Here is a 16,526-nt window from a genome sequence, read left to right on the forward strand (position 1 = left end):
AGCAGGACATCAGCAGATGAATTGGTGTGACTTTCACAGTATTGCAGTTTCTGTGCTGGTCCTTTGTGGTGAAAATGGACTGTAAATAGTAAATGGACTGTATTTATATAAAGTCTTTCTATCTTATCAAGATACTCAAAGTGCTTTACACTACAATCTGTGCCCTCATTTACCAATTAACACAGCACTCTAATAGATCTATACAAAGAATAATCAGAGCTTTATCACATTTATACACCAATGGGACACACATCAAAGGCGATGAGGGGTTCAATGTCTTGCCCAGGGACACTTCGGCATGTGACTGCTGGTGGAATCGAACCCCCATCTCTCACATTGGAGGACAACTGCTCTAACCACTCGGCCACCGCCGTTGAAAAGGGAGCGGAGCTGCAAGGCGAAGCTCTCTGTTTACCGGTCGGTCTGCATTCCTACCCTCACCTATGGTCAGGAACTTTGGGAAGTGACAGAAAGAACGAGATTGCAGATAAAGCAGTTGAAATGTGTTTTCTCTGCAGGGTGGCCGGACTCTCTCTTAGAGACAGGGTGAAAAGTTCAGTTATCTGGGAAAGACTCGGAGTAGAGGCGTTGCTCCTCCACATCGAGAGTAGCCGGTTGAGGTGGTTCGGGCATCTGGTAACAAGTGGAAGACAGTGAATGGATGGATGCATTTTAATTATTTAACACTGTTCGAGTTTTGGGCTCAGTCGTAAAGAAACAATATGAGAATACTGGTAGTTTTCTCAGTGGTGCAGTAGTGGATTAAAATGACAGCTAGTTGGGATTTTTAGGCTATCAATGTGACAGTTGGATGAGTACTGTGGCTGTTGCACCAGTTTGTTAGTTAGCAGAAGGTGTTATTGTTTTCTCAAAACGAGCACCAGTAACCCCAGCCGGTCATGGTAGATGACTGTCCATCCTGAGCCTGGTTCTGGTTTTGCTGGAGGGTTCTTCAAAAAGGGACTTGAAAGGGAGTTGCTCCTCAGTGTACCGCTCATGATGGGAGACTGTGACAAAGTGAAGATTTGACGCAATCTGTTTACCTCCTTAGATAGAATGTATGTGAAGGGTTTTGTAAGGCAACTTGAGGTGACTTTGATGTGAATTGGCACAACATAAATAAATTGAACTGACCTCAAAAGATGTCAAAGGAGTGCAACGAAATGTTCAAACAGAGCAAAAAAGTGCTCTTTATGTAGCGCAAATACACTCTCCCAATATTCTCTGAGATAAAACCAAGGGAAGGGAATTTGCTAAGCAAAAGACTGAGCAGAGGTAACTTCAAGGCCTTTCACGTTTCATTAGAGCTGTAGTTAAAACACATACTCCTCGCCACACTTTCCTTCCTTGTCCACTCTTCATTTAGCATCTGATTCACTGACACGTTTGTTCCCACACACTCACAGACAGGCACACATAGTCCTCAGACCTGCTCCCCACACTTCAGCTAGAACCTCACAAATACATTTACTCACATTCACCATGTCCTTTTCTTACAGGAAAATAGATATGAGCTCAGACATCCTGAATATATGTATCCTCAAAGTGGCATATTGACAGTGTTACATGCCAACACGTGTGAATGTCCTTCTATAATTTATTATCACTCCATTAGCGACTTGTGCTCACAGGTCACAGCTGACATGCAGTAGCAGAAGGTGGTGTTTAACATACAAACAAGGCATTCCTGCTGTGTCTCATAAAGATTTCATTTGCAGAAAAGACTTTCAGAGAAACACATAAAAACTGGATGGAAAGTGCTAATGTGTATAAACATTTACAGTACATACAGTAACAATTCATGCTCCTAATCTTCATTTAATAAAAAAGTATGTGGTTAGTTGATGTGTTTAAGCCAGTTTTACACTTTTAACACAAACTGTGCGTCTGCAAAATATAATCCAGCCCCAAATAGGTCGACTTTATTATTATCTGGCTATATTTGTTTTAATTTGGATTTCTGCATCACAAGAACATCTAACCCACATGAGCTGATTGTCTGAATTCTTCCTTTATCCTGTGGTGATCCTGGTGAGAGGTAACCTTAGGGCTCCTGAATGGAAGCTGGAACATCTACCATCCTACCTTTGCCAACATTTTTTTTTAGAATTGTTTGCCTTCTGAGCGGGCCTGGACTTAACATCAAATATCATAAGTCACTAGACCTTTTTGTGTCAGGTCACATTCCTTTCAGCCTTTTGTTCATTCTTTGCTTTGTCTCAGAGACATTGTTCAGACCACCTGTGTGTTGATATAACGAACACCAACTTCTTTTCAAATACCAAACCTTCTTCAAGAAGCTTTGCTTGTATGTATTGTATAGTAGTCCCTTGCTACTTCGCGGTTCGACTTTCGCTGACTCGATTTATCACGGTTTGTGGACGTACAGTCCATAATATTGTACAAAAACAATTGTACAGGACACATGATTGTCAACTTTAATATTACTCACGTGATTTGGACAGTACTGGATACAGTACTGTACAGTAAAAAATTAAGGAAAAAAATTAAATACTTTGGACAGGCACCACCATTTTGTAGTTTTATTTCTGTAAACCTCCACTGTATTCCCGCTCATAACGACTACATTTCCCAGAAGGCAACAGGGCCCCGCCCAGAAGCCCCATTTCCTTCTGCTGAAGTACTAGAGGTAAAGTTTTGATCTGATCGGCACCCAGCGGATGCAGGGAAGCCACACAGAACCCACTGAACTGGACCAGAACCAGATCTCCAGACCCCGCGGTGAATCTTGAGAGCTGGTAGCTGGCCCATGAGGACTTTTAAGCGCGGAAATGCGCTGAAAGGTCCAGAACTATTTCCATAGCCCATCGGGACTGTTTTCATCCAGACTTGGACTCATATTGACCATCTACAGTCCTACGCCGGCTAACCGAAGGTCTGCCCCCCCACTCCCAATACACTTTGGTGCTTAAGAGCTGCACTGAACTGGACCAGAACCGGACATCCCGACTCAGAGGTGAACCCGAGAGTTCCTAGCCAGCCAACGAGGACCTCTAAGCAAGGATGCGCTTGTAAGTAAATTTATTAGCTACACATAAGTATGTTGTTAAAATTAGTAGGTTTAAGAGTTTAGAACATTGATTGTGAGCTTCGTCGCTGCAGGGTACGTCTGCAGAAACGGAACCAAGTTGGACCAGAAAAGAGTTGGACTGGAACAGAGAGACGCTCCTGTTCTGCAGAGCCTGGTGAGTAAAATTTAATAGGTGTAGTAAGTATGTTGTTAAAATGACGTAGGTTTAAGAGTTTAGAACATTGCAAGAGTGTGGGAAGGATTTCTAAAGCCTTTATATATATAAACTTAAACAAATATAATGTTGCTACTTTGCAGAATTTCACTTACTGCAGGCTCGGATTCGGAACCGAACCCCCGCGATAAATGAGGGACTGTATTCAAATAAATTCCATTGAAATAAAATGAAATTTGATGGACATGGGACAAATGTTTTATTTTGCTGTTCGACGATTTGAAAAGAAGGCTGAACTCATCAAATTCAGTTAAACATTACCAAACTTAAGCAACAGACATTTTTGTTATGCATATTGGTATTTAGCTGTGACAGCCATCTTGAACTAGATTGACTCCAAAAGTTAATTAGATGTGGATTTATGTTAAATGGTTAGTTCTGTAGGGCTCCAGTGTTTTATTTCTGCAGGTTCCTGTGTGTTGGGCAGTGCCAACAAGCAGCCGCTGTGGTCCATTTCCTCTGATGAGCCCCATAAGAGGCCGTGGAAATGTTCCTTTCCCTGCTGGAGCATTAGGCACCAATCAGCATTACTGTCTGCCTCCTAGTGTTTTCATTAATGAAGATTTATACTTGCCTGTTTCCTTGAACATACCTCCTTGTGACCAAATCCTGGATTATCTGTACCTCCAAGATGAGCCTCATCCTGAACTCCTGCATCTCTTACCTTGGTCTCTGCCTGTCCTGCAGCTCCTCAGCTTCCCATCTGCCTGCCTGAAGTCCTCTATGGTAACCTCCGCTATCATCTCAACTTCTTCTTCTCCGCTAACCTGGAATCCTCCACCCTCTTCTCAAACGCCACAGAACCACCGAGAGATGTGTAAGGAAAGAATATCTAAAAGTCAGTTCCTCTGCATGATCTATTTTTGTTGAAACGTTTCGTTTTTCATCCAAAAGACTTAATCACTCCGAGGAGCCACAACAAACTCAGTCTTGAAAGCACATTCACATAGTGGGTCAACCAGTTTGATGGTTTCTGGAGTCCGCCCTCTCCCCCGCTGACTCGTTTGAGGCAGCCATGGCCAAAGTGGTTCACAACATCTTGATTCATGCTCAATAATCCAGGTAGAAAAATCCATTTTAACACCATCAAACTGGTTGACCCACTATGAGAAGGTACTTTCAAGACAGTTTGTTGTGGCTCCTCGGAGTGATGAAGTCTTTTAGATGAAAGACGAAACATTTCAACAAAAACCGTCCAAAGGACCTGACTGAACTTTGTTGTAATCATAATACTCTGTGGGAGGTAGGGTTGATGGAGGGCCTACAGGGCTGCTTATTGTAATCTAAGCTCTCAAACCAAAATGTAAAGTGAGATGAAACTTTTGCCTTCTTTTAATTAATCAAATATTCTTCCTTTCAAGAGACATTACAGATCAATAAACATCTCTACACTGAGCCTCTTTTATTCATTTATAATATTGCAGAACACACAACTTTTGTCTCTTACACATCACTAGGATGGAATCTATGTCTTTGGGTTTAAACATGAGTCTCTGGCTCTGGCTGCAGGGCAGTGAAGTGCTCATTTGACTGTTAACTAGGACAGATGCCTCAGTGAGAGGGAGGAAACATGTTTTGGATACAGCTTATCACAGCTGCATCCACAACAGAAGATCAACTGTGAGGCGTTCTCGGCAGCCTCCCTTGGCAAACAGAGATGACTTTTGAATTGAGCATTCCCAACACATCCTAACAGCAGGTTTGTCCTCATCAACCCGAACCCTTCCTGCCATTCAATACATCTCACCGCCATTTGCCCTCACAACTGTGTTTGTCAGCCACAAATGGAAGAAGTGTCTGTTTTCTCCACACGGTGCCAGGCTGCTGCTTCTTCTCCTTTAGCTGTTAGTCAAGGTCGAATTCCAAAAAAATGATATTATAACTATCACCCATAGGCGTCGCAACCATTACATGTGAAGGGGACAAGTCCCCCCTACATTAAAAAAAACGTTCATTTGGAAACACCCCCCCCCCCACACACACACACACACACACACTTTTACTATGAAACATTAGTTCAGGCGGCGCAGTTTCTCTTTCTTCATGAACAAATCCATTCCACTTGATTAATAGGAGAATACTCAAACCACTACAACTCCACTCCAGGTTTTCCTGGTTACCTCCAAGCCACGGTCACAATATACGGTGGTCACAGAATATAGTGTAACACCTATAGTGTTTCTGTGCGTCTCCTGCCTCGGCAGAAAACGCGCACAGGTGGAGGAGATGGAGACACCTCTGTGTTACTCGCTCGCCAGTTTAGCAGCTTAGTGCGGGCAGTTGTTGACCAGGGGGTTTATCATCAACATCAATCAATCAACCTTTATTTAGACAGGTAAATCCCATTGAGCCTCGAGGACTCATTTACAAGAGAGACCTGATTTCAACAAAGAAAGATGATATATTCATGAGATATATTCATGTTAGGAGGAGAGAAGAGGAGTGCTACATCTGTAGCATGCTAGCTTAGCAGTAACTGTGATGCTGTAAGACGCTGCAGTTGTAAGACGTGGTGTGTTCAGGTGCATTAAAGTTTAAATGTTTTTAAAACCCCACACCTTTTTTGTCCACAAGCTTCATGAGAAACATCATTTAAATGAGTAGTGTTGAACACAAGTAAAAAAGTCTAGTGGTGATTTTTTTTATTTCACAATAAACCAAGGGCGTCAGAAGCATCCGTAATGTGGGGGGACACAATGAAGTGTGTAGGTGTGTGTGCGCGCGCACATTGTGCACGTGCATGTGCGCACGTAAAAAAAGGTGTTCACTAGTGAACAAAAAAGCAACATTTCACCTAGATTTCCTTTAATTCCACACATTTAAAACATGTTTCTCACCAAGTTTGTGTAAATTCAGCTGTGGTTTTTAAAGACATTTTAACTGTAATACACTTTAATACAGAGCGTCAGGTCGGCACTATATTATGTTTATTGTGAAATAAAAACATCACCACTGGACATTTTTACTTGTGTTCAACACTACTCATCTAAATGATGTTTCTCACGAAGTTTGAGGACAATAAGGTGTGGGGTTTTAAAGACATTTCAACATTAATGTACCTGAACACACCACGTCTTACAGCCTCACAGTTACTGCTAAGCAAAGATGCTACGTAGCACTCCTCTCAAGCATCTTCCTAACATGAATATATGTTTATGATCAACCCCCTGGTCAACAACTGCCCGCACTAAGCTGCTAAACTAGCGAGCGAGTGACACAGAGGTGTCTCCATCTCCTCCACCTGTGCGCGTTTTATGCCGAGACAGGAGGAGATGCACAGAAACACTGTAGGTGTTACACCATATTCTGCGACCACCGTGTATTGTGACCGTGGCAACAGGTTGAGGTGTTTAAGAGTTGGAGGTAACCAGGAAAACCTGGAGTGGAGTTATAGTGGTTTGAGTATTCTCCTATTAATCAAGTGGAATGGATTTGTTAACGAAGAAAGAGAAAATGCGCCGCCTGAACTAATCCAAAAAAGTTCAGTCTGGTCCTCTGGACATTAAAAAAAAAAAAAAAAAAAAAATGTAGAAACGTTTCATCTCTCATTCGAAAGACTTCCTCAGTCTGAGGTGCTGTATTCAGCTCATTGTCTTAAATAGCACCTTCTCAGAGTGGATCAACCAGTTTGCTGCTGACAACCAAAACCAGATGCGTTGTGTTGGGGGATTGCATTTCCACTAGTCTGCTGTGTCCAACACTCCCAGGGTCGCTGCTCCTCTGCTCTTTCCACTTAGAATTGATGAGAAGAGGCACACACATGAAAAACACTGCTTTTGGCAGTCACAGCGACACACACACAGTCAGATGCGCACACACACATGCACACAGTCAGATGCGCACTGCGCTCTGAGACCCACTGCACTGACCTTTCAGATGCAGACGGAGCAGCCGCTTCTCTCCACGGCAAAAATGTCAACATCTTTTGCACTCACCCTGCTTCTAAGAAAAGCCAAGCTGGCAGCAGGTCAGCATTCACATGAGCTGAACACACACTCAGTCATTTTGTGTAAAACACTCAAAACACTTGATGCGTTCAAGGGCATAAATTCCCCAAATCACTTATTCAAAAGCGAAGAAAAGAGAGGAGCCCCGGAACGAGCTGCGCTCCCTCTGAGTTTATTCACACGTTTACACAGCAGTGTAATCTCATCTGTTCGTTTCATTACGGTCGACTGTGAAATCTGTGGTTTGAAAGAGGGAAGGAATGGAGGAATGGAAGCACGTGAGCTTTTGTTTTGGGACCAAGTTCTGCCTGGAAGGTCACCCTAACTCTGGAATCAAAGGCCGGTGTCATCGCAGTCCAGAAAGCTTTGACTCTCCATGACCAGGTCTAGTTGACCTGATAAATAATGTTTTCACATCTAAAACATGACGCACGAGTCTTAAAGCCCATGGAAAAAACGTGACATGGGAATGTTGTGTAAAACATTCAATAAATAAATAAAATACAACAATTTGCAAATCTTATCTTCTTTCAGCTTTTCCCTCTTTCGCCACAGAGTCCTCCTCCATCTCTCTCTGTCCTCTTCATCCTCTGTCCTCACTCCAACTACCTCCATGTCCTCTCTAACTGCATCCATATATCTCCTCTTTGTCTTCTTCCTGGCAGCTGCATTTCTAACATCCTTCTACCAGTATACCCACTGTCCCTCCTCTGGACATGTCCAAACCATCTCAGTCTGGTCTCTCTAACTTTATCTCCCAGTTGTTCAACCTGTGATGTACCTCTGATGATCTCATTCCAAATCTTATTTAGCCTTGTCTCTCCTAAGGAGAACATCAACATCTTCATTTCTGCCACTTCCAGTTCTTTCTCCTGTCTTTTTGTCCATGTCTCTGTCTCCAGACCATACAACACAGCTGGTCTCATCACTGTCTTGTAAACTTTTCCTTTGACCTTTGCTGACACCCTTTTGTCACCAATCACACCTGAAACTTTTCTCCATCCTGCCTGCACTCTCTTCTTCACCTCTTCACCCCTTTACCACTTTCCCGATTTCTTGGACAGTGGACTCTAAGTACTTGAAGTCCTGCACCTTTGGGCAATCTTAAAAACTCATTATATTAATAACAATGGAACCAAAAGGCTGTAAAAATAAAGGTAGAAAAAAAGACATCTGGAAGAGTATTTTGCAATTTATTATGCTACATAGCAACCGATCAGTAAGAGGACTGAGCGTGAAAAGAACATTTTAGAGACTCTGAATCTCTCAGAAGTAAAGATGGGCAGAGGTTTTCCCATCTCCTGTAGTCATCCCTTGGCCAAAGATCATTTAAAATTACTGGAGGCAAAGTGGAAAACTGTTGTTTGGAAAGATGAATCCAAATTTTTAATTATCTTTGGAAACCATGAATGCCACATTCTACATACTAAAAAGGAGAGGGATCATGTGGCCTGTTATAAGTGCACAGTACATAAGCTTCTCTGATGGTATGAGGGTGTATTAGTGCCTGTGGGCAGCTTACACATCTGGAAAGGCAACATCAGTGCAGAATAGTATGTACAGGTTTAGACCCATTCATCCAGATGACGTCTTTTAGCAGAACCCTGCATGTTGCAACCAGACAACAGTGCATGTGCATCCATCCAAACAGAGTCCAGGTGCTGAACTGGCCTGCCTGCAGTCCAGACCTCTCACCAGTTAAAAAGAATTGGTGCATTGTGAAACAAAACATCTGGCAAAGAAGAAATCCTTTGAACAGCTAGAATTCTGCATCAGACAAGAAAGGGACATTTGATATTAACGTTGTTCCACTTTAATTAAAATAAGGGCTTATGAGATTTACATTCTGTTTTCCAGAATCGGGCTTGTACAAGTGATGACTATGTTTTAGGTGTAAAGACATTATTTATTGGGGAAACATGTAAACATATATTAGTCAAAGTTAAATCTTAAAATATAAGAATACATCTGTCTCTGGTGTCCCCCAAATTCTAGGAATTTTCCAGAAATGAACTTCAACCATAATACATCACATTTAACTCCAAAAGTTATTCTCTAACCTCCGGTGGTTGCATGGCAGATGATTAATGATAATTTCATGGTAACTTTTTAAGAAATTTCTGTCATTATGTTCTGAGAAGACTCTCGTAAATGGCGTTTGTCAAGCGTTGTGTTTATGGTGTTTGTGTGAGTGCATTTGAGGAAAAAAATCTTAACGCTGGAAAACGAGTAATCTTAACTAATAAAAATTCATAGATTCTTTTTAATTGCTTTAAGTCGCCACATTTTCCCCACTTTCTTTGTCCCACACACAAGTTTTCATATGGAGGTTAACATGAAAGCACACAAGCCCGAAGGCTGAGGAAACTATTTATGGTGAAAGTGGGCAGAAAGTGTAAACACATGTCTGGCACCCTTTGAAAAGACAAATACTGCACTGCTTTTTCCTCTTTTTGCAGAGGACTCTCCACCCCTCAACTCCTCCTCCCGTCCTTCTGTACGTCCACCCTCCAACCTCCACATCGTGTTTAACGCTGTGCATTGGAGCCAAAGGGGAGCCATAAATCACCAGATGAAAAGGAGATGGAAGTGGAGAAACGTCACGTGCAGCGTCACAGCAAATCTCTGTAAGCGTGGAGGCTTATGGGTGGGTGCAGAGCTGCTGGGCATATTTGAGTGGGTGGGCTGGTGTTTTATGCCCTAGTAAACAATCGAGGCCTTGTCACTCCAGACAGCGGCAGAGGTTTGCTCTGGAGGATTGCAGCAGCACTAACGTCTTTAAACAGAGACAACTCCAGCTGGTGAGCCACACTGAGAACAGGACAGGACATGTGTCCCACTGGCCTTTATTGAATAAGCTGGATGAGCTTTTGTACCAGTTGGACCTCTCACATTACCTGTTTACGTCTATACCAAACTGTGTCACATTATCCGCCAACGTTTTAAACAAAGCTCCCATGTGACCTGTTGGTACTCAAAGTATGTGTTGGGGATGACTCTCAGCTAAATGTCTGCTGAATACCTCTGCATTTGAAAATAATGAATTCTCCTGTAGTATATTCATTGATTTGTAAAAAGCATTTGACACTGTGAATCATCACATCTTAATACAAAAACTTTACAAATGTGGTTTTCATGGCGCTGTTTACAAATGGTTGAATAGTTATATTTGCAATAGGCAGCAATTTGTTAGTTTTAAGGGTTGCAATTCTAACAGAGCTAAGCTACTTTGTGGGGTTCCTCAATGCTCCGTTCTTGGACCATTGTTATTTCTGATTTACATAAATGATTTATCAAGTGTTTCCGATGTTCTTTCACCAATCATGTTTGCTGATGATACAACGCTGCTTCTTTCTCATTTGCATTTTGATTCAATTTTGAAAAATGTGAATCTTGGCTTGAGTGCCTACTCTTCATGGTTTAGATTAATCAAACTATCTTTAAATCTATTAAAAAAAATCTAATTTCATGATTTTAAAAGGTAAAAGGTCATAATTTGGAAAATGTTCAAAAATGCTTATTGATGGCATTGCAATATAACAAGTATCATCGCCAACATTTCTTGGAGTTATTATTGATGAGAGCTTAAGACGGAAAGACCACACGGATTTGATGTGTAGAAAAATGCATAAATCGATTGGTATAATAAAGAGGGTTAGTCATTATTTCACTACAGAATGCTTGCTTACACTTTATTATAGTCTGATATACCCACATACTGTATGTCTTATTGCAATATAATTTGGGGAAGTACATTTCCCACAACTTTGCATAAAATTATGGGTCTTCATAAACGCTTTGTTAGAATTGCAACTCGATCCGATTATCATTGTCCTTCTGCTCCTCAGTTTAGGAGTTTACAGATTCTTACCATTTATAACATTAACATTTTTCACATTTATATTTTTGTTTATAAGATTTATGTAAGTCAAGAGGATAGACCAAAGCATTTCACCCATTACTTTAAATCAAATCAAATATGCAGTTTCATTCTTACTTAACTCGCCAGAGTCCAGCGCTTCATCTTCCTTATCAGACCAGCAGAGTCACTTTTCTCTCCGTTACAGAGGAGCTGAAGTTTGGAATGATTTTTCGCATTTGGTATCAGGCAGGCCTTCTGTGAAAGAGTTTAAACGTTATTTAAAACTTTATTTAATTAAAAAAATTGTGATGGTCACTTTTTGATTGTTACATATTTTATTCAAATTTTCATTAATACTTTGTAGATGTGTTTTTATTTATTTATTTTTTTCTGTATAACTGTATTTCTAAATGTATGATCAATTGCCTGTATTCTTGGATTGTTGTATTGGGTGGAGTTTTTATATAAGTCCACTGGGCTTCTGCCTCTCCCTGCACTGTTATTATAATTATTTTGTCTTGATATCTTTGATCTGTATTTTAATGGTGCAAAATAAAATTAACTAAACAAACAAAAAAAAAACAAAAAAAAAAGACAAATTACAGCTATTTTTAGTGTTTGCTATGGCCACTTGTCTGGCAATCCTCTTGAATCATGTTGACTTGAATAATTAAAGTAGTCTTTGAAAGGTGAAGGTTTGGTGCCTGTCCGAGGCTCGGATCAATTATTTCTCAAAATATGGTGCACCTCTGCTAGTTTAAAAACACTAACATGGCAGCATTTGATGTTTCTGAACGCTGACTGCAAGTCACTGATTTAAAGACAATCTTTTGTCACAGAGTTACTGAACTTGCATTTCAAAAACAATCGACTAATTTCAGCTACATCAAAAAGGATTGGAGAATAAAAAAAATGAATTTAGCGCAAAATGTACTGTGAGTCTGTATGACTGCTGAAATTAGCTGAACAAAACCTAAATGTTCATGCTAAGCAGAACAGAACACTAGGTACGAGCCAGAAGTAGCAAAATGCTAAATAAACAAAGTAAACCACGAGACTGAGTGAAATGTTGAATATAGCTAAATGTAGCAAAACCATATAATTAAAAATTAGCAGGTTGTTGTGTAAAGCACTTTGAGTATCTTGATCAGATAGAAAGGCGTTATATAAGTACAGTCCATTTACCATTAATAGATAAAAGTAAAAAAGCAAAGCTAAAACTAAATGGTCACTAATAGTGGCAAAATGCTAAAAAAAAAAAAATAAAAAAAAAACTTAAAGTAACATACAAAGTAAAAACAGACATGTACATTGAAACAGCTTTCAAAAGGTTTTTAGAAGAATTGAAGAGAGCTCAGTGTGTTTTTACAGGAACAGTGGCAGCCGGTCCATGGGGGCAGGTGGAGCCGAGCCACACCTGACAAAATCATTCACCCCACAAAGTAGTTCCTTCAAATAAAAGATCCATCCATCCATCCATCCATTTTCTTTACCTGCTTGTTCCATTTTGGGTCACGGGGGTCGCCGGTGCCCATGTCCAGCAATCACTGTGCGAGGGGCGGGGTACACCCTGGACGGGTCGCAGGTCCATCACAGGGCCACATAGAGACAAACGAGACAAACAACCACTCACTCTCTCACTCACACCTAGGGACAATTTAGAGTTACCAATCAGCCTAACATGCATGTTTTTGGTATGTGGGAGGAAACCGGAGTACCCGGAGAAAACCCACGCATGCACCAAGAGAACATGCAAACTCCACCCAGAAAGGCCCCTGGACCGGGGTTTGAACCAAGGACCTGCTCGCTGAGAGGCAGCAGCTCTACCAGTTGCGCCACCGTGCTGCCCCAAATAAAAGATGTAAATTACTAATTTACTGAGCTTGCTGTGTGCTCTGTTTGCGTATTTTTCACCTATTTTGACAATTTTAAGTTTAAATTAAACAATAATAATAATAATGATGAATTTTTAAATGATTTATAGTTTTTCATCTTGAGTCTTTTATTTATTTATTGTTACGGGGCAGTACCATTCAATGACCTGCGTTAGTCAAGTGGATCTGAACGTGCGGCCAGTGATCTGAACAGACTGGTCCGATTGAGTCTCATTTAGGTTGTCTGATTTTCAGCCCTGTGGACACATTCAGACGGTTTTAGCACATTGATACGACCTCTACCTAGACCTGACGTGAGCTCAAACCCAGGAATGTCTGCAGTGAAACCTGCTGAGACCAACAGTGGAGATATTCTGTTTTTAACTCCGTATGGAGCAGACAGAGGGGACCAGAACAACAGAAGGTCAAAGAGAAGCGAATGTCCATCAACATGGTTGGAGCTTATTTAAACAATTCCATGATTTAAATGTGTATGGCTGTGGTGGTTCAGTGGTTAAAGCTGTGGTCTTGTACCTATCTTTGTGGGTTCAATCCCCACTCAACTCTTCTACTGGATTCGGTGATGATATATTGTTTCATAAATTTTCACTTTTATATTAATTTAGTGTCCCTTCACTGAACCTTTTTCTCCAATTTAACTGTGTTAATCATGAATATTATTCCAGAATCATTATTTCAAATCACATTAAAAATCCAGTGCAGAAAGTTGTGCGGCTGTCGGCTGGATGTGGGAGTCGTCCGTTTCTCTGATTTATTAGACGGGATGGTTTTTCACCAGACACTACCTCAACCCACTGGAGTAAAAGAAGGCAAAAACTACAGTATGTACACACACACAAGAACAACAACAATAAATTAAGTATTAAGCAACATATATCTGTTGTTTTATTTGTTGTTGCACAATAAATATAACTTAATTTGCAAAAAAAATAAAAATAATTGTGGTTAGTGATTTAAGAAATTAATGTCTGCCCCACTAATGTGAGAGGGAGAAATTTGGAATAAATGTTTAAAGTTTTAAAGGTACAATTGAATTTCAAAACCCCCATCTCCTGAATGAGCTCAGTATTTTGTGCTGAAATTGCATAGAAATGCACAAGTTAATAGAAAATCCACAAAACCCCAAAACAAAAACAACAAGATAACAAAAGTCTGAATGTCCATGGCAGTGAGAACCTTTCATGTTGATCTCCCTCCAAAGTACAACCACTGTACTTTTATTTAAGTGTGCAACTCATCTTTGTGCACTTGTGCATTGTTAAAACATTCTAATACCAGCTCTGTATTTGTCAAGTGAGGCATATTTAAAAATAATCCCCTTCTCTGATATGATCTGTCATAAATGTTCATTTAGGTGCAAGAAGTCTGAGCTTCAATAGAATTAAATGACCAAGGTAGTAGCTGTGGAAAATCCTGCTCACGTGTGTTTTCTCCTTTATCCTCTACTCATGAAGTTGGTCAGAGTTTGTGTGTGTGTGTGTCTGTGTTTGGCTTTTGGTGATTATGTCTGGGGTGTCACCAAAACCAAAGTAATCAGGCAGACGTAAACACGAGGGCAGGAGATCAGCATCCCCGTCAGGCGTGGTGTTGGCTGGCATTACCTCCTCCCTCCTTCTTCCTGCTCCTTCCTGCACCCCTGAAGTGCACAGTTAAGCCCTAAACCCTATCCTCGTTTAAAGACAGGGACGTCATGTGACCTTGCCTGTCTGTATTGCATTCTACCACACACACGCTCCGTGTTGCACATGCATGCAGCTTGCTCCTGTGGAGGCAGAAGGAGAACAGCTCCACAGGGGGTTAAACAGTGTGTCAACCACAGCAGAAAAAAGCTTATTATATATATATATATATATATATATATATATATATATATATATATATTTAATATATAGTAGTCCTGCAATGCTCTTGGTGGCAGACCTGTGACAAACATGGATGATGAGATAAGGAGAGCAGGGACCTCCTATTCTAATGGATTATCCATCTCTATCATCATGGCCACACACTGTGGAGCATGACTTGTTCATCAGAGGAGAATGAGTCAAGCAGGATGTTTTAGCAGCACGTTGAATATGTGAGTTTGCCAATATGTGATTGTTTATTAAAGAGATCCAGAGTTGAGAGGAGAATATTTCTCTAACGTACTGTGAGCACTGAGATTTTGCTTGTTTTTGTTAGAGCATTTACAATTTACTGACTCCCTTTACTAGTGCTGCTGCCAACAGGAAAGCAGTTTTATTTGACAGTGTGTGTTCGTAGTCTGTCAAAATGTCTCATCAACCACTGGAAAGATTTTAGTAAAACTCTCGGAAAATTATTTTTGGATGAATCTACAACTCGCCATCTTTTTAAAACCTAAATCAAGACGGGTTCCACAGCTAATACACATTAGCAGACACAAAATTAACGCTAAATTAGGCCATTTCAAAGATACTGAGCTACATACAATTCAGTACGGTAGTAGCTTGTTATCCAAAACATATACTTTGAGCACCTACAGATTGTTTGAATACATACATGTGTGTGTACCCATATCCTATGCATTTTAGCTTATATTACTACCCTGAAATACTTATTCATTCAAATTCATCCTGCTGCACCATTATATTCTACCATGTTGTTGTTTACTATCTCCCTTTAGGACATTGTAAATATTATAATTACTTTTCCACTTTATGGTACTTTTTGTGTACCATTATTGCATGCTTTTAGTATTTCTTGTTGGATTGTTCTTTGATTTTTTAGCGAGTCAAATCGGTTCTTCTCATCCTAAGCATTTTATTGTACTCTTAACCCTGTGTTAATCTTGCTTTAAACCACAACACTTCTAATTCTGTCATTTCTCATAAAAAGATGGTTTTATTGTAAGAGTCTGGCCTGAAAGTTAGCAGATGTGTATTAATTTAAGGGATGCTAGGTTCATTTCCAAAAGTAATCATCTTAAAACTTCTAATTTAGAAATGACAAGCAATTCTAAAAGAATAATAAAAAAAAAAAAAGAATTAAAAAAAATCAACATGAAACCTACTTACAAAGTGATGTCTTCTTTTGTTTGCTGCTGTATTATAATTTTTATAAAGATCCAAAGTTTTATGTTTCTAGACTGTTTCTGATCTCTTGCAAACATGAGCCCATCAAAACATGCACGGATTTAAGCTGAAATGTTAAACTGAGTAGACAATGACCTCTAGTGGACAAAATGTGAATCTTTTACTCAGCAACATTTGCAGGTCATCCATCCTGAAGAAGAGTTAGAGAGTCAGAGTCAGAGTTTCTTTATTGTCATTCGCACCTCATGTAGTACATGTGGTGGAGCGAAATTATGTACACAGGGTCCCAGTTACATCCAACAATAAAATGTATAAGAAAACAGTAATAACATCTAAGATATGAACTAAGAAATGCATCAACTAAATATACACTAAGCACTCTTAACATAAAACATTGAACATCACCACAAACATGAACATGAGTCTGTGAGCAGATGTGCACGCATGAACACATCAACATTGAAACAGATCAGCAGCAACATGAAACAGATCAGCAGCAACATGAT

Source organism: Nematolebias whitei, chromosome 6 (assembly GCF_014905685.2).
Source record: "Nematolebias whitei isolate Nwh7 chromosome 6, NemWhi1, whole genome shotgun sequence".
Lineage (NCBI taxonomy): Eukaryota > Metazoa > Chordata > Actinopteri > Cyprinodontiformes > Rivulidae > Nematolebias > Nematolebias whitei.